At 35.4% G+C, this 24,413-nt stretch overlaps 1 protein-coding gene across 1 annotated transcript in view; it reads left to right on the top strand.

Annotated features, from left to right (window-relative positions):
* Positions 1 to 24,413, top strand: part of LOC121868776 — a gene marked incomplete at its 5' end in the record, with an annotated part of 194,826 nt that overhangs the window by 143,682 nt on the left and 26,731 nt on the right.

Raw genomic sequence — 24,413 nt, forward strand, 5'->3', positions numbered from 1 at the left:
TAGAACATTCCTGGTTGATGATGATAATGGGAATTAGAAGTGGGGGTGGAGGAGAAGGGAGAAGAGAAGGAAGTGGTGATGAAGGAGAAATAACCTTTCAGGGGACTCATGCTTGATGCCGTAATTTCACTAGGTGTAATTCAAGATTATTTTATTTAAATCAACACTGCACTGCGCTATATATTATCAATATATTAACTAAATTTCAGAATGACCAATAATTTTAATGTAAAAATGCAAAAATATTCAAGACAGCAACAAAATCGATGTTCACTCCATTGTAAACAAAGTCAAACTGACGCCTGGTGGGCGAGTCAAGCGGCTGATGGGTGCACAAAAAACTAGTTCCCTGTACTGCATATATTTTCAATATGTTAACTAAATTTTAATATGACTAATAATTTTAATATAAAATATGCAAAAATATTAAAGAGCACAACTTTCTTGATATTTACTTCACTGGAAACGAATGTAAACATAGAACAGATTACTGAATTGGCAGACTAGCCCATCAGCTGATGCTCACAACAAAAGGTGTTTGTCGTAAGGATTTCGTTAATTGAAGTTTTGTTCGTTAACCGAATTGAAGATCCTTATGGAAGTTAATTCGTTAACCATAATTTTTTTAATCGAACCGTTCGTTAACTGAGGGACCACTGTAAATATTTATGTATTAATGTCAGTATATTTAGCATCAATTATCCTTTGCAGGAAACCTTCCCTTTTTTATAGACCAGGGTTACACAGCTACTATTTGTGAAGGTACAGCCTCACAAATTTCCGAGGTGTCAATGGTCTAGAGGAAAGGTTTCATTTAAAATAACATATATTAAATAAAGATTAAAAGAGAGAATTTAAAAAAAAGCCGTTTTTTTCTAAAAACCAGTTTTTGTGATATAGCTCGAATGCGACTCTCAGCAAAAACTGGTTTTTAGAAAAAAACGTTTTTTTGTTCAAGCTCTGAATGCGACGTTAGCAAGAATACCCGAGCAGGAGGTGGAGAGGGAGGTGACTGCATACAAGGCTCCGCTAACTGAGGTCCCGATTATATTATAAACCGTTTTGAACATTTCCAAAATTAGGAACATTTACCAGAAGGTAAAATGTTAATTTACTCAAAAAGGATACTCACTTTATTCTAATGAGGAAGAAGGTCCTGGTAGTGGAGATTGACTAGATGGGGGAGGGGAACCCAGCACCACCACATTTGAAGCATCTCTCAGAGATAGATGAAGATAGCTGTCTTTGAAAGTTTTTGAAGATCTCCAAAAGCCCATTTCCTTGATCTGACTGAGACTCATATGCCGCAGAAAGGCCACAGACCCTGCATATTTCCTAGTGTCATGTGCCAAAAGTTACTTGCCAGGGTCTGCTTGATTCACTAATTGAGATAAGGATTTTGTCAATTGACTAGGAGATAATTTCACTCATCTGAACTAGGAGGATACCATGAGTCACATTATATCATTATATCACAAATTAATAATAATACAGTGAACCCTCACTTTACGCGGTCAATTGAACCCACGGAGGCCCGCGTAAAGTGAACAACATAACATATGGGATTAAATGAAATAGAGACTGGCTGACCCCCAAACTCCACTTTTTCCGACACAATACCTATGTTCTAGTAAAAATAACATCTTAATTTTATGATGGTACATGCACACAATTAATACTGAAGAGAAATAGAGAAATACAGTTGCCAAGTTAATGTCCATTCAAATAATAGACTCAACTCCCTCCCCCTCTTCTCACACTCCTGGCTCTTCCCTCTCTGAAAAATGTTTGGGGGAAAACCACTAGATTTTAAGGTATAGTAATAAATAATACCTCAAACTAAAGTTAGGATAATATAATTGACATTGCTGGATTCCTTGTAAGACCAGGAATATTTTGAATATATTTTGCACAAAAGATAACATACTTACTCAGAGTAAACAAAATACTTAAAGTAGATCTAAAATTTGTATGTCTAATGCAAAATCTATGATGTTTATATTCAAATTGATCATCAAATTGTAAGAATTCCAGCAATGTAAATTATATTCTGGCCGGGTAATTTGCATGAATTTTATGAGCTAAAACAAATATCTTCAGTAAATAAAAAAAAAAAATATTCTTCACGAGACTATCTGTCAATCAAAGTACCCCACCTTGCCTCCCCCCCTCTTCCAACCTCGCCAGATGGTAGGTCGGTCCCTCCCTACCAGAGAAATGTGTGGGAGAAACCAGAATATTTACCTTTTTAGTAATAAATAATGCCTCAGACTAAAGTTAGGATTATATAATTGACATTGCTGGATTCCTTGTAAGACCAGGAATATTTTGAATATAAATGTCATATATTTTGCACAAAAGATAACATATTTACTCAGAGTAAACAAAATTCTTAAAGTAGATCTAAAATTTGTATGTCTAATGCAAAATCTATGATGTTTATATTCAAAATGATCATCAAATTGTAAGAATTCCAGCAATGTAAATTATATTCTGGCCCGGTAATTTGTATGAATTTTATGAGCTAAAACAAATATCTTCAATAAATAAACAAAATATACTTACCGAAATACTATCTGTCAATCAAAATACCCCACCTCCCCCCCTCTTCCCACCTGCTCCCTGGGTCCCTCCCTACCCCTCACCCCCACCTTCCCTCCCTACCAGAGAAATGATTGGGTTATAACAGTATATTTACATTTTTAGTAATAAATAATACCTCAGACTAAAGTTAGGATAATATAATTGACATTGCTGGATTCCTTGCAAGACCAGGAATATTTTGAATATACACTTCATATATTTTGCACAAAAGATAACATATTTGCTCTGAGTAAACAAAATACTTGCATTAGATCTAAAATTTGTATGTCTAATGCAAAATCTATGATGCTTATATTCAAAATGATCATCAAATTGTAAGAATTCCAGCAATGTAAATTATATTCTGGCCGGATAATTTGTATGAATTTTATGAGCTAAATAAAAAAAATTATACTTCTCCTGCGTATATGAGTAGATGCATCACGTAAAGTGGGAATTCGGTTCTGGCAGGCAACAGAAATGTAGAAACGAGTAAAGTGAAACCGTTGTCGAGGTTCACTGTAATTAATAAGGAGAAAGCATTTTTCCCCAAATTAATCAATATGACTCATAAATGTTATATTATTCATAAGTTAATGCATTAAGATCTCTTATTGTTATACAAGTCACCATGGCAAATATAAACAATAACTCACTATGTCGATTCTGTCTCCTGACTATTATATCAAGTATCCCTTAGCTCAATGAAACTTATTTATATTAAATTTGTTTTTATAAAATAATTTCATTCAGAACATTTATTAAGAGGATCATCAAGATCTTTATTTGTTGCCAATCAGGGACACAGACATTATCCCCAAGTAAACACTTTGGGGAAAATTCCCACGTGCACTATCACCCGGTTAATTAATTCATGAATTTTTTCGCAACATACAGCTGCATTTGGCTGCCCACCAGCTGTAGTATTAGTCCGCCAATACAGTAATCGTTTGGGGCTTAAATTCCTACCATTTTAGTAAATATCAAGAAGGTTGTACTATTCAATAATTTTAAAGGTTTTATATTAATTTTTTAGTCATTTTAACAATTATTTAACATAATTAAAGTACAGGAACTATTTTTTGTGTGCCAAACAGCCACCAACACATCAAGCTTGGCTCAGTTTGTACCAGTTCAGAGGAAGGAACATCTTGTTTGAGACTCTTCAACATAAATGCTTTTTCTGTGTTTCCAGTCAATTTATTCATTTTTAAATATATTTTACATATTGATAATATATAGCACAGTGCAGTGTTGATTTAAAGAAAATAATCTTGAATTACACCAAGTGAACTAAAATTTTATAGGTGAAATGACGGCATGGGGTGACTTCTCTTCCACCCCAATGCCATTTCTTCTCCTTCTCCTCCCCCATTCTAATTCCCATCATCATCAACCAGGAGCCATCTACATGCACACCTCAAAGTAAGTGTACTTTACTGCATTTGTTTTTAGTTTGTATTTAATTTCGGTGAGCTGAAACCAATTACCCAAAACCATTGAACATGAGTTGGTTAACTAGCAACCTTCTGGAACGAATTGTGCTCAGTAACCGAGGACCACTGTAATGCTAAAATTATGTGTAAGCAATAGAGCAACTAGTATTGTTTTACATGTTTAATACACTTCAACATGTGCATCATTGGTTGTCCATACAACAACCTATTGACATACAACTTCTTGCCATGTGCATTCAGGCATGCTAGCATTGACCATCACTATTTCATCTTTGATCCTGATTCATAGTTCTTGAATGTTGGCAACCTTGGTATTGTACACAACACAACATCTCTAACAAAACCCCAGAGGAAGAAATCAATGCAATATCTGATGATCTTGGGGCCAACGGAGAGGCATCACACCAATCCAACGATATCGAAAATTTGTTGTTAATCAATCATTCGGTAATCAAGCAAACTGATAGTTGCTCTATTGTTTATACATGGTTCTAGTTTTATATCTTAATTAGTCTGGAAATATTAGGAATCAAATCATTCAGATCTTTTATGAATACTCTGTATTAGGCTGCACAGTACAGTTAGGTATCTCAAGATAAACAAACACTGTCTACCAATACAGCATGTTGTATGTAGATTTATATTTGATTATCATATCTGGTGGTTTGCATTGAAATTAGTGATTTATGAAATATATTAATAGTTTTTCATAAAATGTACTTCCAGGAAATTTTAGTGAGTTTAGCAGTTTAACAATTATGTAACCTCAGTGTGTTACATTGTCCTGTAAACATTTTCAGCTGTCATGAAACTCCAAGAAGCACCAACTAACCACATCGTCAGTAATAGACAATAATCTCAAAATTTAATCCTACTGGCTAAGACTGTTAATTATACAGTACTGGACAAAAGGTTTTATATTGGGAATCTTCAGTATTGACAAATCTATTAATGAGAGGATTTATTGTATCATGCCTTTTTTTTCTCATCAGGAATGTAATCAAGAACGATTATCTGGTGACCTTGCAGCTGAATCAGAGTGTTTTTATTGGCATTGATTTCTTTGTTGAGATAGCTCCTTCTAGGTAAGTTATAAATTGGTTTCTGCTGTTTGCATGCATCTGAGATAAAATTTGAAATGGAAAATCCAATTATTTAATTACTCCTATTATAGATAACATAAAACTGGTGAGAAAAAAAATTAAAGGGAAGATGTTTAACTAATGTACAGTATGGTGTTTTAGTGTCGTGTTAATGAGAGGTAATGGAGAAGCAAGTTGGGCATATGGGTTCAAAGAACCATGGGATGAAGGTCTGAATTCAATAAAAAATAATTGATATAAATTATTGTTAGCCGAAGGGATGACTTAATAAAATTTATACAATTTGGAGGACATAACTGTTCATACCTGGAATTAGCAGGTGCTCACCCCGCTCAACGTCACAGCTTCTGGTTGAAAAAGCTACAAGCTTAAAAATATCAGGCAATTTTAGGGAGTGAAAGTTCTGATCTCTGAGTTATCTGCCAGAGGAAGTTGACCATTACTGGCACAGGTACAGATACATTCTGGAGCTATTGCATACTCAGTGCTTGTCAACGGTGTAATAGACATGATCGACCGTCCCAGCCAGCTGCTAACAAGTCGACTAGTGAAAAGAGGATAAAGTACAATACAGTATTAGAATAAGGTAGGAAGGATGCTGACGATGAACATGGAAGGAGGGAGACTGGATGTTAGAGCCACATCAATAATTGTCTCATAGCTTTAAAGATTAGCAAAATTCTTATAAACATTTTATCAATTATAATGCACAGTGCTTGTTCAGTATGCTTATTGTTATATGAAATATGTATACCCTGTACAGTACAATATAACAAATTTAAATTAGCAGTTGTAAGATTCAGACAATAAAGTATGTCCAGTTACCACTTTTTATATGATTATGATATTTAATTTTAATATAATACTGAAAGATTAAAATTTATATGAACATTTTCTTTAGTTGGTTTTGGCAGTGACTACTAGATGTTCACAATGTAAAGCAAGGTGTATCTTTGAATGTCTTTGCTCCAATGGTTCCAGTCCCAAGCAGTGACATTATTGGACCCTCTCAGTTTAATGATCAAGTTCTTATACTGGTAAGTAAAATTATGGATATAATTTATAATTTCATACAATACACATTTTAAACCATGTTATTGTTAATGTTATTACCAATTTTAAGAATCCCATTCAGTAAAGAATAACTCAAGTGAACTGTAATAACATATACAGTATAGTCTGGGTTTACGCTGTTAATTAAACCCATGGAGGTCCTGAGAGCAAAAGCGAAACGCGTAAATAAAATAAGAACAGGATTAATTGAAATAGAGACTGACAGCCAGACTACTCTTTTTTGGCTATCACGACAACACGTACATTGTAGAAAAATAACATCTTAATTTTATGATGGTATGCACACACATTAATATTTAAGAGAAATATCAATATAGGTTTTTAACACTTACGTTAGTAGAAGAGATGGCTGGGCACACGGGATGGGGGTTGGTTCCAAGGCAGGCAGATTATTGGCCCTCACTTGTATCATCGCATCTCTATCCACCACAGAGGCTAGCAGGGCCTCCTCGTCAAACCCCACTATATCCTCACTAGCACTGACTTGGGCTTGCGTGTTGGCGGTGAAGAACTCGTGATGCTTTGTTGACGCTAGCATTGATGTGGTTATGATACTGCTGAACATAGGGCTCCAGTCATTTCAACAGATGGTTTTTCACACTTAGCTACGATTACTTTGTCTCTTTGGCAAGGATGAACTTCAATCTCTCAGCTAACTTGATGACCTCCTTCACATCAGCATGTGTTAGTTTCTGCTCTTGTTGTTCTGTAACACCTGGCTGTCACTGATGTCATCATCTTCCAACATCTCGTCTGCATCACCTCAGGTTGCCCGAACCTCCAGGATGTCCCTCTTGGTGGTCTCGGAGAAGCCTGAGCCTCTAACACTTTGTGCAGCCTTCTTGCATTCTCCACACAGCAACAGACTGAGCCTCCCCAGCCACCGCTTGCCTCTGCCTCCCACCTTGGGCCAGGTAGTTCAGGGCTGTGGGTGGTGGGGGTCCAGTGGAAGCCATTGTGAGAAATAAAAAAAGGTTCGTGGGCACGAGTGAGTATACAGGGACAGTGGAGACTGGTGCGCCAAGGTCATCAGCTCTGGTGGCAGGGCAAGCAAGGTTAAATAGACCAATCACAGCACATGACGGAGGGGGGTGCATGGGTGGTGCATGGGTAGTGCCGGATTTAGACCTGTGAGGCCTATGGGCAGCCTCTTTGTGGAGGCCCCTCATTATAACTACCCAAGAGGGTGGGGTGGCGAGTGAGCGAGCCTAAACATATGGGAGTTCCGGGCGCTTGTAAGGCCCCGGGAAAATTTTGAAATTCGAACACTTTTGGAGAGTTTTGAAGCCACATGCAGTTATATTGAGGTATTTGAACATTGGGGCCTGGGGGCTAAAATATAATAATAATAATAATAATAATAATTATAATAATAATAATTCATAGGTCTAGTCGTGTTTCTTTGATCTTTTTTCATTCTTGTAACAGTGACCTCCGTTAACGAACTCAATCCGTTCCAGAAGGTCGTTCGTTAACCGAAAGTTCGTTAACTGAAACCATTGTTTCAATGGGTTTTTGGGTATTGGTTCCAGCTCACCGAAAATTTTAAATTCAACAAAATGGTAAAAAGTTCACTTACTTTGAGGTGTGTATGTAGAAGGCTCCTGGATGATGATGATGATGATGGGATTTAGAATGGGGTGGAGGAGAAGAAGAAGAGAAGGCATTGGGGTGGAAGAGAAGTCACCCCATGGCACCATTTCACCCATAAAATTTTAGCCTCTGGTGTAATTCAAGATTATTTTCTTTAAATCAACACTGCACTGTATATATTGTCATGTAAAATATATTTCAAAATGACCAATAATTTGCTTGGAAAACAGAAAAAAGTGTTTATTGAAGAGAGTCTGCAAGATGTTACCTCCAGTGAAAACAGAGACAGACTAACTCCTGTTTGCTGTGTTAAGAGGCTGGATGCCATGTGAAAACTAGTCACTTTACTCAATTATGTTCAATAATTGTTAAAATGACTAAAAAATTGAATATTCAACTTTTAAAATTATTGAATAGTATAAACTTCTTGATATTTACTAAAATAGTAAGGAATTTAAGCCCTAGAACCGATTAATGTATTGGCGGACTGATACTAAAGCTGGTTGCCCGGTCAGTGCAAGCGAAAACATGTTGAGGTCGGTTCGTAGAACTTCGTTAACCGAATTTTTTCGTTAACCGAATTGAAGATCCTTATGGAAGGCAGTTCGTTAATCGAAATTACGTTAACCGAGGTGTTCGTTAAACGAGGGTCACTGTATTTCTTTATTATTATTATTATTTTATTATTACAGTATTATTGTTGTTATTATTATTATTATTATTATTGTTGTTATCATACTTATTTTATTTTGTATTTTTTATTAAAATTTTTATTTACTATGAATATTATTATTATTACTGTAATATCATTATTATTATTATTATTATTATAATTATTATTATTACATTTTCACCCCCAGGCCCGATGTGGGTCAGTGACCTGTGCCCTGGTGGGCTAATAAAAAAAAAAAAAAAAAAAAAAAAAAATTGCTCCAAAAAAAAAAAATTTCGGTTTTCAGAGCTGGTTTTCGAATTTCGGATAAAGGGTTGTCAACCTATATTCATGAATTTCAGGAGTAGCTAGTCTAATTTCTATCACGCTTCTTGCTGAACATAGTTTTACGGATGGAATAAATAAACATGAATTTTAAAGAATGAAAATAAGAATAATCCAAATGAATAAACAAATAAATAAAATATTGTAATATGTGGAGGCCCCTGGCAGCAGTTCACTTTGCCCACTCCTGAATCCGGCCCTGGGGTGGGAGATACGTGGCCCAATCACAGTCCGCGACGTCTGGGCTCAGTACCTGCCCGCTGTTACATATATGGCATTTACACAGAATAATAATTGCAGATCTGGAGAGGTGCCGCGAAAATGGCAAATCGTGTATAAAAATATCCGTAAACCCAGACCACAATGTAGTTCATAATTATAAGAATAATTGTAGAGTCATTGTTTATTTTAAATATGTATAGGTATCTTCCATGCTATGTAGAACTGAGTAAACATATTCAACACATTAACGCGATAGATTTACATAGGGTATAGCAGAAGTATATTCATCATATTATATTTTAGGTGTTCCACTGATGATCAGCAAGAATGAAAGTTGAGATGGTTCTGGTCAGAGAAGGTTGTGCTGATAGTGTGTTGGCTGAGTGGTGACTATCCATTTTCACCGAGCAACCAGTTTGTGACCACCAAAAACAAAACCACATCGGTGTATATCAAAAACCAATGCAACTAAAGAATTCTTACCAAATAACCAATTCCGTAATTATTTGTACAATAACAAATTAGAAACAAATATAATGGTAGAAGAACCAACACCAATACATTACACTCAGTGAACCCTCAAAGACTCGGACCGGTAAATCCGGATGATTCAAACAAAATTTGGTGGTTCCGAGGGCTAAGGCCTCCCAAGAAGCAGTCCCAAAACAGAAAAAGATCATCTTGAGCCCGTAACTAAAGATGTTAGCGCCGACACAGGTGCCCGAGCAATAAACCAGAGATATCCATTAGTGATGACCTTGAGTTACCCACCATAGAAAAACCAGGTAATATAGTGAAGAACACCAAGACCAACTCACAATAGTATATATAATAGACACAGAGAAATAGCGAATGAAAGTAAATTCATGACCTGGTAACTGGTGCATTACAGTCACCGCCGTGTCACCAGGACATCTAGTTGCAAATTTTTTAGTATACAGTAGTACCCCAATTCTACACAATTGAACCCACAGGGTACGCGAAAAGTGAACAACAGAAATATGGGATTAATTCCAATAGAGACTGGTCCGACCCCAACTCCACTTTTTCCGACACAATACCTATGTAGTAAAATTAACATCTACATTTTATGATGGTATGCTCACACAATTAATATTTAAAGAAATACAGTCCCAGGTTAATGTCCATTCAAATAATGGACTCAAATCTCTTCCCAGCTCACTAGCTCCTACCTCTCTGAGAAATGATTGGGTGAAAACACTAGATTTTAACGTTTAGTAAATAATACCTCAGACTAAAGTTAGATAATATAATTGACATTTCTGGATTCCTTGCAGTCAGGGAATATTTTGAATGTAAACTTCATATTTTGCACAAAAGATAAAATATTTGCTTTGTGTAAACCAAATTATTACATTAGATCTAAAATTTGTATGTCTAATGCAAAACCCATGATGTTTATATTCAAATGATCATCATATTGTAAGAATTCCAGCAATGTAAATTATATTCTGGTCGGTAATTTGTATGAATTTTATGAGCTAAAACAAATATCTTCAGTAAAAAAAATAAAATATTCTTCACGACAATCTGTCAATCAAAGTACCCCACCTTGCCTCCCCCCTCATGCCAGCTGGGTCGGTTTGTCCCAACCCTCCACCTTCCCTCCCTACCAGAGAATGTGTGGGTGAAAATACTAGATTTTAACATTTAGTAATAAATAATACCAGTCTAAAGTTAGGATAATATAATTGACATTTCTGGATTCTTTGCAGGTCAGGGAATATTTTGAATGTAAACTTCATATATTTTGCACAAAAGATAAAATATTTGCTTTGTGTAAACCAAATTAATACATTAGATTCAAAATTTGTATGTCTAATGCAAAATCCATGATGTTTATATTCAAAATGATCATCATATTGTAAGAATTCCAAATGTAAATTATATTCTGGCCGGGTAATTGTATGAATTTTATGAGCTAAATAAAAAAAAAAAAAAAAAAAAAATTATATCATCACAGATATGAGTAGATGCATCATGAAACTGAAAGTCCGGTTCTGGCAAGGTACCGTAAATGAGAAATCGCGAAAGTGAAAACCGTAAAGGGTAAAGCCGGGTAATACTGTACTGTACAGAATCCGTGTTTTTCACGGAATTACGTTCCTGAAACCCCGCGAAAGCCAAACCGCAAATTTTAGAATCACGTGCCTGTGGCCACCAAACAGCCAGTGTAGGTCATGCAACCACTCAATGCTTCCACTCATGGCCCAGTGGTCACACTGATCACTGATGCACTGTACTGGCATTTACTAACATCATTATTTGAAACTAATCATATTGTAGTATAATAATGGAAAAATGTAAACACAGTTATATACAAAGAAAATTTATTTAAAAGTAAATAAAAAAATATATATTTCGCTGAGGTCGGCAACACTTTCGATTGCCAGCCTCTCCCTGCTGTCCCGGCTCATGCCGCCCTCACCACAGGCTCTATGTCTAAAGTTGTATATGATATTAAAAGGAATGTGATAACTGCCAATGAGAACAACCTTTGTCGATTCTTGTGTGGATTCATCCATGTTGGAATCAGGTATCATGACCGTGATGATAGACTGGCCAATGAGGCATTTGTAAGAAAGAAAATATTGACCGTGACCTTGGCCTGTCCATGCTGTAATTAAAAACATTCAAGTCAGAATCATGAACTCTGATCTAGAAGAAATGAGAAATGCAGAGAGACCTGACAGTTGTAGCATTAGTAAATATGACAATTTTGTGACAAGAGGTACCGGTATGGCCAGCATAAAGACAGAACCAGACAATGTGATGTAGTCATGGCCAGAATTAGGCTAGGATACAGACACATCTGGCAAGTTAGTAACGCTGTACCCATACGGAACACTCAGCATGTAAACTTTGTATAACCTTTAAAGCTACACTTGAACACTATATTGAATGTGACACTGTCAAAGACTTCAGGCCACCTGACTAATTGTATCTTGAACTATGTAATTACTTCATTGAAACAGGTGTGCTTGAGGACATTCTTGCTGTTTATCCCAAATTTGCTAACCCACACTGATTAGTCTTCAATTAGAATATGACTCCAATGTATGTGATCCACTGACCTATATATACTGTGAATGAATATGATGTATTTCCTTCTTTGTGTACGAACCTCTGTCCTGCATGGCAGTGAACAGTGGCATTACCCACATGAATCTGACCTATATACTGTATAGCCAATGAATATGATGCAGTCTTTGTGTACGAACCTCTGTCCTGTTTGGCAGTGAAGAGTGACATTACCCCAAGATGAATCTGACCGACGTATATGTATGTAATTGTGTATATGTGTATGCATGTGTGTATGTGTGCATATGTGTATATATATGTACATGTATATGTGTATGTATATGTGTATGTGTGTGTAATATATGTATATGTACTGTCAATGAATATGATGCACTTTTGTGTACAAACCTCTGTCCTGCATGGCAGTGACATTACCCATATGAATCTGTTAATGAATATGATGTATTTCTTTGTGTATGAACCTGTCTATGTGGCAGTGAGAAGTAACACTGTGGGTACGGTTGTTTGGTCTACACTCAGGATGGGATGGAGAAAGGAAACTCACAATGTGCTCTCTGTATACATATTGTATTGATGTACAGCAGCTTGGTGCTGGGAAGTGGCAGCTGGTTACAAGCGTGATGTGTAGAGAGCTGGTTGGTGAGGATGCCAGAGGAGGACCAGCGTGGCTCGCCTGGCGGGAGCGAGGCCGCCAGGCAGGAGTAGGAGGTGTTGCTTGCTGGTTGGTGTAGGTAGAAAGAGATAGGTCACCACGAGGTCAGGTCTTATATAGCGGAGGTAGGCGTGGCTTAATAGTTGACCTCCTCATGTATGGCGGCACTGGTTGACCTAGACCACGAGGCATACACTGTGAATTCAGGGTCGGCTACTCAGCGACACGCTTGTAGGAGGATCTACTAATACCACCTCAGTGTCAAGATCTGACTGAATTACTCAGAATAGGCAAACTGTACTACAAGCTCTGCCAATAAATTTGTTAAACTAAAAAGCCCTCAACGCAAGACCAGCCACAGTCCTCTTCCACCCATTCCTCCACTTGACGACTTGTATTCTGACAAAAGAACAAATGAATTATCAGTTTTACATTTCGAGCTCATACCACCTCTGAGCTTGTCCAATAAAACTGTTTTTCTGTTAAGGTCATCACTATTACTGATCTCTTGGTCACTTTAGAGTCTTTGTTAGTAATATTTGCCTTTGATGAGGCTGGCTTATGTCCCGGAGCCATGTGGAATGCATGTGGGAGGACAAACAGAAGAGGTAATCACAGTAGCGTTCACAGTACGGTAAGCACGCAGGACTGAGGTTTCTCGGAGCAGCTGGTGTCTGAAGCGAAAAGGTGGCATCTGTTTGCCGCACCACATGGGAATATTGAAAATGGCGCAAAATTTAAATTTTTGTTTTTAGAGGATATTTTATATATACAGTACAGGTATATAATTTTTAGTAAAAAAATGCAATAAAAAAAAAACGCCCAAAACACGAGATTACTGTATTACAATATCGCTCACAGTGATAGTTGTATCATGGAACATTAGCAGTAAGTGAACAATGTATATCTCTTAATGTGATTGAAAGCAAGTGAAGTAAATATAGTAGGTAAGTGAGAGTTTTGTGATAATAATTTATTAATTTATATTATATTTTGTCTCCTAGGTAACAGATTCATGGTGGGATCTGTCCAGGGTGCAGACAACTCTATTGGTAATGCCCTCACAGCCTCCATGTTATCGTTGCAAAGAGTCCTACCTTAACCTCATAATGGAGAATTATTTTACTGAGGTTTTTAAAAATGCAAGCACAGCAAGCCCACCCAGTTTTTATTTTTTTTTTTTTGTGTGTGTTTGGGGGGGAGTTGTAAGCCCTCCCAAGAAATTAATTTTGTGAAATCTGACCAATATCATGAGCATTTGAAGCCATGTGCACTTGATATTAGGAGATATTCTGAGGTCAGTAGTACAGTAATTACTTTTATAATACAAAATGCCTGTGTACAATACTGCATTAAAGAAAAAGTCTGGAATTTTGTATGAAAGGAGGTCTGGTAGTGTGTGGACCCTTTCAAGTGCATAACCTGGAGGTAATGATTTTTTCTATATAAACTGGTGTTCCAGAACCCAGTCTAACTCTTTTACTTCCACATAATTTTTAAGAGAATGAAAGTTATGCAGTACTGTCCTTTGTTTAAGAAGGCTTTGTCCTTGTAAAATAGAATCTCAGAGATATTTATTTAAAAAAATAATAATAATTGCTCATCAACTGGGTATAGATTCGTATTTCAAAATGTAGCTTGACCTGTGTGAAGTTTTTGTTATTTATGGTTCATTTTATGCTAAAGTATGCATAGCTTAGATCCCCTAAAACCAATGCAACATTAGTCCGATCTTTTGAATACTCCAAAGTTCTAAATATAATAAAGAAAAAATAAATTAAGTGAAACAAATTGATTATAAGTATTTTTCAGTAATAGCAAATAATGCAATGTACTTTGTGACAAGAAAAAAATAAATTGTATAAAACAATTAATTAAAATTTGTGTTCTTATATCTTTTCCTAGCATGCCTTGAGTTATTGCAGGGTGTCCTAGAACTAATATGAAAAGTCGGGTAAGTACAGTGAGTTCTGCTATAGCGTGTTTGACAATGCGAATTGGCTCTATCGCGATTTATGAATGAAGAACGATATTTGTACTGTATAATGTGAGCTTGTTTGTTATACAGCGATTTTTGCTTACTATTTCTCCAAATTTGTGGTATTAACTGTGAATATGGTAAGAAGAATATCTCAAAGCGTTCTGGTGATTGCATTCGGTGATGATTGTAAAGAAGGCTATAACCCTTGAAGAGAAGCTCGATGTAATCTGCACCTAACCCTATTTTTCTCCATAAGCCCTGTTATTTCTATTATAAATTTCTATAACATGATGTTTTACAAGAACACAACTATAAAGTTATAGCAGAACTGACTGTATACAGTACAGTAGGGGTAGCTATAACGAATCTAATTGGTTCTAGAACCTTGTTCGTTATAGCATTCGTTAGATTATAGGATTAATCCGTTCAGGCCCCAAATACAACCACTTAACACTGAAAATATAATATAAAATTGTAAAAATTGTAAAAAGTGCATAAATATGCATCTAAACCCCTGAAATAAAGAATATCATTAATATTTGTAATAAATAAACAATAAATTAGTAAAAAAAAAAAAAAAAAAAAATTTGCATGTAGTTTGGGTTTCGTTTAGCATTCTCAATTTTATAGGTAAAAACCGTTAGTTATAGGAATATTAGTAGTAGGATCCATTAGTTATGGCATACCCACTGGGATCATATGAAGATCTTCCCCCAAGTATCCAACTGAAGATCCTCCCCCAGGCTAGATCATATGAGATCCAACCCCCAAGTAGGTTTGGGAGGTTGGAATTGAGTTTGGTTGGAGTTGGGTTTGGATTGGGTTAGAGTTGGAGGTTTGGTTTGGTTGGAGGTGAGTTTTGGTTGAGTTGGGTTGGGTTTGGTTGGAGTTGGGGTGGGGTTAGGTTTGGTTGAGGTTAGGTTTGGTTGGGGTTAGAGTTAGGTTAGGTTAGGTTGGAAGTTGGGTTTGGTTGGGTTAGGTTAGGTTAGGTTGGGTTAGGTTTGGTTGGTTAGGTTTGGTTAGGTTAGGTTTGGGGAGGTGGATCTTCAGATGGGCGCGACTTGGCTTGATCATATGAATCCTCCCCGAACTAGATCATGAAGATCCTCCCCAAGTAGGTTTGGGGGAGGATCTTCATATGATCCATAATGCAGTAGATTATCATAAAAAACGGGAAATTTGTATCATAAAAAACGGGAAATATATACTTTCCGGGAAAGTTGGTTATCTACTTTCCCGAAAAGTAGATAGATTTTCTACTTTTCAGGAAAGTAGATTATCGACTTTTCGGGGAAGTAGATGTTCGAATTTGGGGTAAATATTACCTAAATTTGCGTAGATTATCATAGAAAACGGGAAATTTGTATCATAAAAAAAGGAAAATATCTACTTTCCGGGAAAGTTGGTTATCTACTTTCCCGGAAAGTAGATAGATTTTCTACTTTTCGGGAAAGTAGATTATCGACTTTTCGGGGGAAGTAGATTTTCGGAGTCAGAAATATTACCTAATTTCTAGCGAAGTAGATCATAGAAAATGGAAATTTGTATCATAAAAATGGGGAAATATCTACTTTCCGAAAGTTGGTTATTCCACTTTCCGAAAAGTAGATAGCTTTTTCACTTTTCGGGAAAGTGATTATCGACTTTTCGGGGAAGTAGATTTCGAATTTTGGGGAAATATTACGCAATTTTGCGAAGTAGATTATCATAGAAACGGAAATTTGTATCATAAAAAATGGGAAATATCTACTTTCCGGGAAAGTTGGTTATCTACTTTCCCTAAAAGTAGATTGATTTTCTACTTTTCGGGAAAGTAGATTATCGACTTTTCGGGGAAGTAGATTTTCGAATTTTGGGGGAAATATTACGTAATTTTGCGAAGTAGATAATCATAGAAAACGGGAAATTTGTATCATAAAAAATGGGAAATATCTACTTTCCGGGAAAGTTGGTTATCTACTTTCCCGAAAAGTAGATAGCTTTTCTACTTTTCGGGAAAGTAGATTATCGACTTTTCGGGGAAGTAGATTTTCGAATTTTGGGGGAAATATTACCTAATTTTGCGAAGTAGATTATCATAAAAAACGGGAAATTTGTATCATAAAAAAAGGAAATATCTACTTTCCGGGAAAGTTGGTTATTTACTTTCCCGAAAAGTAGATAGATTTTCTACTTTTCGGGAAAGTAGATTATCGACTTTTCGGGGAAGCAGATTTTCGAATTTGGGGGGAAATATTACCTAATTTTGCGAAGTAGATTATCATAGAAAACGGGAAATTTGTATCATAAAAAATGGGAAATATCTACTTTCCGGGAAAGTTGGTTATCTACTTTTCCGAAAAGTAGATAGATTTTCTACTTTTCGGGAAAGTAGATTATCCACTTTTCGGGGAAGTAGATTTTCGAATTTTGGGGGAAATATTACCTAATTTTGCGAAGTAGATTATCATAGAAAACGGGAAACTTGTATCATAAAAAATGGGAAATATCTACTTTCCGGGAAAGTTGGTTAACTACTTTCCCAAAAAGTAGATAGATTTTCTTCTTTTCGGGAAAGTAGATTATCGACTTTTCGGGGAAGTAGATTTTCGAATTTTGGGGGAAATATTGCCTAATTTTGCGAAGTAGATTATCATAGAAAACGGGAAATTTGTATCATAAAAACTGGGAAATATCTACTTTCCGGGAAAGTTGGTTATCTACTTTCCCGAAAAGTAGATAGATTTTCTACTTTTCGGGAAAGTAGATTATCGACTTTTTGGGGAAGTAGATTTTCGAATTTTGGGGGAAATATTACCTAATTTTGCGAAGTAGATTATCATTGAAAACGGGATATTTGTATCATAAAAACGGGGAAATATCTACTTTCCGAAAGTTGGTTGTTTACTTCCCGAAAAGAGATGATTTTCTACTTTCGGGAAAGTAGATTATCGACTTTCGTGGAAGAGATTTTCGAATTTTGTAAAATATTACCTAATTTTGCGAAGTAGATTATCATAGAAAACGAAATCGCATCATAAAAATGGGGAAAGGATCACTTCGAAAGTTGGTTATTCACTTCCCGAAAAGTAGATAGCTTTTTCTACTTTTCAAAAGTAGATTATCGACTTTTCGGGGAAGTAGATTTTCGAATTTGGGGGGTGCATACGTACTCATGAAGTAGATTATCATGAAAACGGAAATTTGTATCATAAAAAAACGGGAAATATCTACTTTCCGAAGTTGGTTATTCACTTTCCCGAAAGTAGATAGATTTTCACTTTTCGGGAAAGTAGATTATCGGGATTTTCAGAAGTAGATTTTCGAATTTTGTAGTATTACCTAATCTATGGGGGCGTAGATTATCATAGAAAATTGGGGAATTTGTATCATAAAAAATGGGAAATATCTACTTTCCGAAAGAAAGAGCTCACTTTCCCGAAAAGTAGACAGATTTTCATTTTCAAGTAGATTATCGACTTTTGGGAAGTAGATTTTCAATTTTGGGGGAAATATTACCAATTTATGGAAGTAGATTATCATGAAAAACGGGAAAATTTGTATCACAAAAAAATGGGAACATTCACTTTCCGGGAAAGTTGGTTATCTACTTTCCCGAAAAGTAGACAGATTTTCTACTTTTCGGGAAAAGTAGATTATCGACTTTTCGGGAAGTAGATTTTCGAATTTTGGGGGAAATATTACCTAATTTTGCAAAGTAGATTATCATAGAAAACGGGAAATTTGTATCATAAAAAACGGGAAATATCTACTTTCCAGGAAAGTTGGTTATCTACTTTCCCGAAAAGTAGATCGATTTTCTACTTTTCGGGAAAGTAGATTATCGACTTTTCGGGGAAGTAGATTTTCGAATTTTGGGGGAAATATTACCTAATTTAGAGAAGTAGATTATCATAGAAAACGGGAAATTTGTATCATAAAAAATGGGAAATATCTACTTTCCGGGAAAGTTGGTTATCTACTTTCCCGAAAAGTAGATAGATTTTCAACTTTTTGGGAAAGTAGATTATCGACTTTTCGGGGAAGTAGATTTTCGAATTTTGGGGGAAATATTATCTAATTTTGCTAAGAAGATTATCATAGAAAACGGGAAATTTGTATCATAAAAAATGGGAAATATCTACTTTCCTGGAAAGTTGGTTATCTACTTTCCCGAAACGTAGATAGCTTTTCTACTTTTCGGGAAAGTAGATTATCGACTTTTCGGGGAAGTAGATTTTCGAATTTTGGGGGAAATATTACCTAATTTTGCGAAGTAGATTATCATAGAAAACGGGAAATTTGTATCATAAAAATGGGAAATATCTACTTTCCGGGAAAGTTGGTTATCTACTTTCCCGAAAAGTAGATAGATTTTCTACTTTTCGGGAAAGTAGATTATCGACTTTTCGGGGAAGTAGATTTTCGAATTTTGTGGGGAATATTACCTAATTTTGCGAAGTAGATTATCATAGAAAACGGGAAATTTGTATCATAAAAACTGGGAAATATCTACTTTCCGTGAAAGTTGGTTATCTACTTTCCCGAAAAGTAGACAGATTTTCTACTTTTCGTGAAAGTAGATTATCGACTTTTCGGGGAAGTAGATTTTCGAATTTTGGGGGAAATATTACCTAATTTTGCGAAGTAGATTATCATAGAAAACGGGAAATTTGTATCATTAAAAACGGGAAATATCTACTTTCCGGGAAAGTTGGTTATCTAATTTCCCGAAAAGTAGACAGATTTTCTACTTTTCGGGAAAGTAGATTATCGACTTTTCGGGAAGTAGATTTTCGAATTTTGGGGGAAATATTACCTAATTTTGCGAAGTAGATTATCATAGAAAACGGGAAATTTGTATCATAAAAAATGGGAAATATCTACTTTCCGGGAAAGTTGGTTATCTACTTTCCCGAAAAGTAGATACATTTTCTACTTTTCGGGAAAGTAGATTATCGACTTTTCGGGGAAGTAGATTTTTCGAATTTTGGGGGAAATATTACCTAATTTTGCGAAGTAGATTATCATAGGAAACGGGAAATTTGTATCATAAAAAATGGGAAATATCTACTTTCCGGGAAAGTTGGTTATCTACTTTCCCGAAAAGTAGATAGCTTTTCTACTTTTCGGGAAAGTAGATTATGGACTTTTCGGGGAAGTAGATTTTCGAATTTGGGGGGAAATATTACGTAATTTTGCGACGTAGATTATCATAGAAACGGAAATTTGTATCATAAAAAAACGGGAAATATCTACTTCGGGAAAGTATATCTACTTTCCTGAAAAGTAGACAGATTTTCACTCTTCGGGAAAAAGCAGATTATCGACTTTTCAGAAGCAGATTTCGAATTTTGGGGAATATTACTCTAATTTAGGAGAAGTAGATTATCATAGAAAACGGGAAATTTGCAGGATTGAAGCAAAAACGGAAATACTCCATTTCCGAAAGTTGTTATCTACTTTCCTGAAAAGCAGGACAGATTTTCTACTTTTCGGAAAGTAGATTATCGACTTTTTCGGGAAGTAGATGAATTTTGGGGGAAATATTACCTAATTTTGCGAAGTAGATTATCATAGAAAACAGGAAATTTGTATCATAAAAAACGGGAAATATCTACTTTCCCGGAAAGTTGGTTATCTACTTTCCCGAGAAGTAGATAGATTTTCTACTATTCGGGAAAGTAGATTATCGACTTTTCGGGGAAGTAGATTTTCGAATTTTGGGGGAAATATTACCTAATTTTGCGAAGTAGATAATCATAGAAAACGGGAAATTTGTATCATAAAAAATGGGAAATATCTACTTTCCGGGAAAGTTGGTTATCTACTTTCCCGAAAAGTAGATAGATTTTCTACTTTTCGGGAAAGTAGATTATCGACTTTTCGGGGAAGCAGATTTTCGAATTTTGGGGGAAATATTACCTAATTTTGCGAAGTAGATTATCATAGAAAACGGGAAATTTGTATCATAAAAAATCGGAAATATCTACTTTCCGGGAAAGTTGGTTATCTACATTCCCGAAAAGTAGATAGATTTTCTGCTTTTCGGGAAAGTAGATTATCGACTTTCCGGGGAAGTAGATTTTCGAATTTTGGGGGAAATATTACCTAATTTTGCGAAGTAGATTATCATAGAAAACGGGAAATTTATATCATAAAAAACGGGAAATATCTACTTTCCGGGAAAGTTGGTTATCTACTTTCCTGAAAAGTAGACAGATTTTCTACTTTTCGGGAAAGTAGATTATCGACTTTTCGGGAAGTAGATTTTCGAATTTTGGGGGAAATATTACCTAATTTTGCGAAGTAGAGTATCATAGAAAACGTGAAATGTGTATCATAAAAAACGGGAAATATCTACTTTCCGGGAAAGTTGGTTATCTACTTTCCCGAAAAAAAGATAGATTTTCTACTTTTCGGGAAAGTAGATTATCGACTTTTCGGGGAAGTAGATTTTCGAATTTTGGGGGAAATATTACCTAATTTAGAGAAGTAGATTATCATAGAAAACGGGAAATTTGTATCATAAAAAACGGGAAAAATCTACTTTCCGGGAAATTTGGTGATCTACTTTCCTGAAAAGTAGACAGATTTTCTACTTTTCGGGAAAGTAGATTATCGACTTTTCAGGAAGTAGATTTTCGAATTTTGGGGGAAATATTACCTAATTTTGCGAAGGAGATTATCATAGAAAACGGGAAATTTGTATCATAAAAAACGGGAAATATCTACTTTCCGGGAAAGTTGGTTATCTACTTTCCTGAAAAGTAGACAGATTTTCTACGTTTCGGGAAAGTAGATTATCGACTTTTCGGGGAAGTAGATTTTCGAATTTTGGGGGAAATATTACCTAATTTTGCGAAGTAGATTATCATAGAAAACGGGAAATTTGTATCATAAAAAACGGGAAATATCTACTTTCCGGGAAAGTTGGTTATCTACTTTCCCTAAAAGTAGATAGATTTTCTACTTTTCGGGAAAGTAGATTATCGACTTTTCGGGGAAGTAGATTTTCGAATTTTGGGGGAAATATTACCTAATTTAGAGAAGTAGATTATCATAGAAAACGGGAAATTTGTATCATAAAAAATGGGAAATATCTACTTTCCGGGAAAGTTGGTTATCTACTTTCTCGAAAAGTAGACAGATTTTCTACTTTTCGGGAAAGTAGATTATCGACTTTTCGGGGAAGTAGATTTTCGAATTTTGGGGGAAATATTACCTAATTTTGCGAAGTAGATTATCATAGAAAACAGGAAATTTGTATCATAAAAAACGGGAAATATCTACTTTCCCGGAAAGTTGGTTATCTACTTTCCCGAGAAGTAGATAGATTTTCTACTATTCGGGAAAGTAGATTATCGACTTTTCGGGGAAGTAGATTTTCGAATTTTGGGGGAAATATTACCTAATTTTGCGAAGTAGATAATCATAGAAAACGGGAAATTTGTATCATAATAAATGGGAAATATCTACTTTCCGGGAAAGTTGGTTATCTACTTTCCCGAAAAGTAGACAGATTTTCTACTTTTCGGGAAAGTAGATTATCGACTTTTCGGGGAAGTAGATTTTCGAATTTTGGGGGAAATATTACCTAATTTAGAGAAGTTGATTATCATAGAAAACGGGAAATTTGTATCATAAAAAATGGGAAATATCTACTTTCCGGGAAAGTTGGTTATCTACTTTCCCGAAAAGTAGATAGATTTTCTACTTTTCGGGAAAGTAGATTATCGACTTCGGGGAAGTAGATTTTCGAATTTTGGGGGAAATATTAACTAATTTTGCGAAGTAGATTATCATAGAAAACGGGAAATTTGTATCATAAAAAATGGGAAATATCTACTTTCCGGGAAAGTTGGTTATCTACTTTCCCGAAAAGTAGATAGATTTTCTACTTTTCGGGAAAGTAGATTATCGACTTTTCGGGAAGTAGATTTTCGAATTTTGGGGGAAATATTACCTAATTTTGCGAAGTAGATTATCATAGAAAACGGGAAATTTGTATCATAAAAAACGGGAAATATCTACTTTCCGGGAAAGTTGGTTATCTACTTTCCCGAAAAGTAGACAGATTTTCTACTTTTCGGGAAAGTAGATTATCGACTTTTCGGGAAGTAGATTTTCGAATTTTGGGGGAAATATTACCTAATTTTGCGAAGTAGATTATCATAGAAAACGGGAAATTTGTATCATAAAAAATGGGAAATATCTACTTTCCGAGAAAGTTAGTTATCTACTTTCCCGAAAAGTAGATAGATTTTCTACTTTTCGGGAAAGTAGATTATCGACTTTTCGGGGAAGTAGATTCTCGAATTTTAGGGGAAATATTACCTAATTTTGCGAAGTAGATTATCATAGAAAACGGGAAATTTGTATCATAAAAAATGGGAAATATCTACTTTCCGGGAAAGTTGGTTATCTACTTTCCCGAAAAGTAGATAGATTTTCTACTTTTCGGGAAAGTAGATTATCGACTTTTCGGGAAAGTCGATTTTCGAATTTTCGGGGAAATATTACCGAATTTTGCGAAGTAGATTATCATAGAAAACGGGAAATTTGTATCATAAAACGTGGGAAATATCTACTTTCCGGGAAAGTTGGTTATCTACTTTCCCGAAAAGTAGATAGATTTTCTACTTTTCGGGAAAGTAGATTATCGACTTTTCGGGGAGTAGATTTTCGAATTTTGTGGGAAATATTACCTAATTTTGCGAAGTAGATTATCATAGAAAACGGGAAATTTGTATCATAAAAAACGGGAAATATCTACTTTCCGGGAAAGTTGGTTATCTACTTTCCTGAAAAGTAGACAGATTTTCTACTTTTCGGGAAAGTAGATTATCGACTTTTCGGGGAAGTAGATTTTTCGAATTTTGGGGGAAATATTACCTAATTTTGCGAAGTAGATTATCATAGGAAACGGGAAATTTGTATCATAAAAAATGGGAAATATCTACTTTCCGGGAAAGTTGGTTATCTACTTTCCCGAAAAGTAGATAGCTTTTCTACTTTTCGGGAAAGTAGATTATGGACTTTTCGGGGAAGTAGATTTTCGAATTTGGGGGGAAATATTACGTAATTTTGCGACGTAGATTATCATAGAAAACGGGAAATTTGTATCATAAAAAATGGGAAATATCTACTTTCCGGGAAAGTTGGTTATCTGCTTTCCCGAAAAGTAGATAGATTTTCTACTTTTCGGGAAAGTAGATTATCGACTTTTCGGGGAAGTAGATTTTCGAATTTTGGGGGAAATATTAGGCTACCTAATTTTGCGAAGTAGATTATCATAAAAAACGGGAAATTTGTATCATAAAAAATGGGAAATATCTACTTTCCGGGAAAGTTGGTTATCTACTTTCCCGAAAAGTAGATAGATTTTCTACTTTTTGGGAAAGTAGATTATCGACTTTTCGGGAAGTAGATTTTCGAATTTTGGGGGAAATATTACCTAATTTTACGAAGTAGATTATCATAGAAAACGGGAAATTTGTATCATAAAAAACGGGAAATATCTACTTTCCGGGAAAGTTGGTTATCTACTTTCCCGAAAAGTAGACAGATTTTCTACTTTTCGGGAAAGTAGATTATCGACTTTTCGGGAAGTAGATTTTCGAATTTTGGGGGAAATATTACCTAATTTTGCGAAGTAGATTATCATAGAAAACAGGAAATTTGTATCATGAAAAACGGGAAATATCTA

This window comes from Homarus americanus, unplaced genomic scaffold, assembly GCF_018991925.1.
Source record: "Homarus americanus isolate GMGI-L3 unplaced genomic scaffold, GMGI_Hamer_2.0 scaffold30535, whole genome shotgun sequence".
Classification (NCBI taxonomy): domain Eukaryota; kingdom Metazoa; phylum Arthropoda; class Malacostraca; order Decapoda; family Nephropidae; genus Homarus; species Homarus americanus.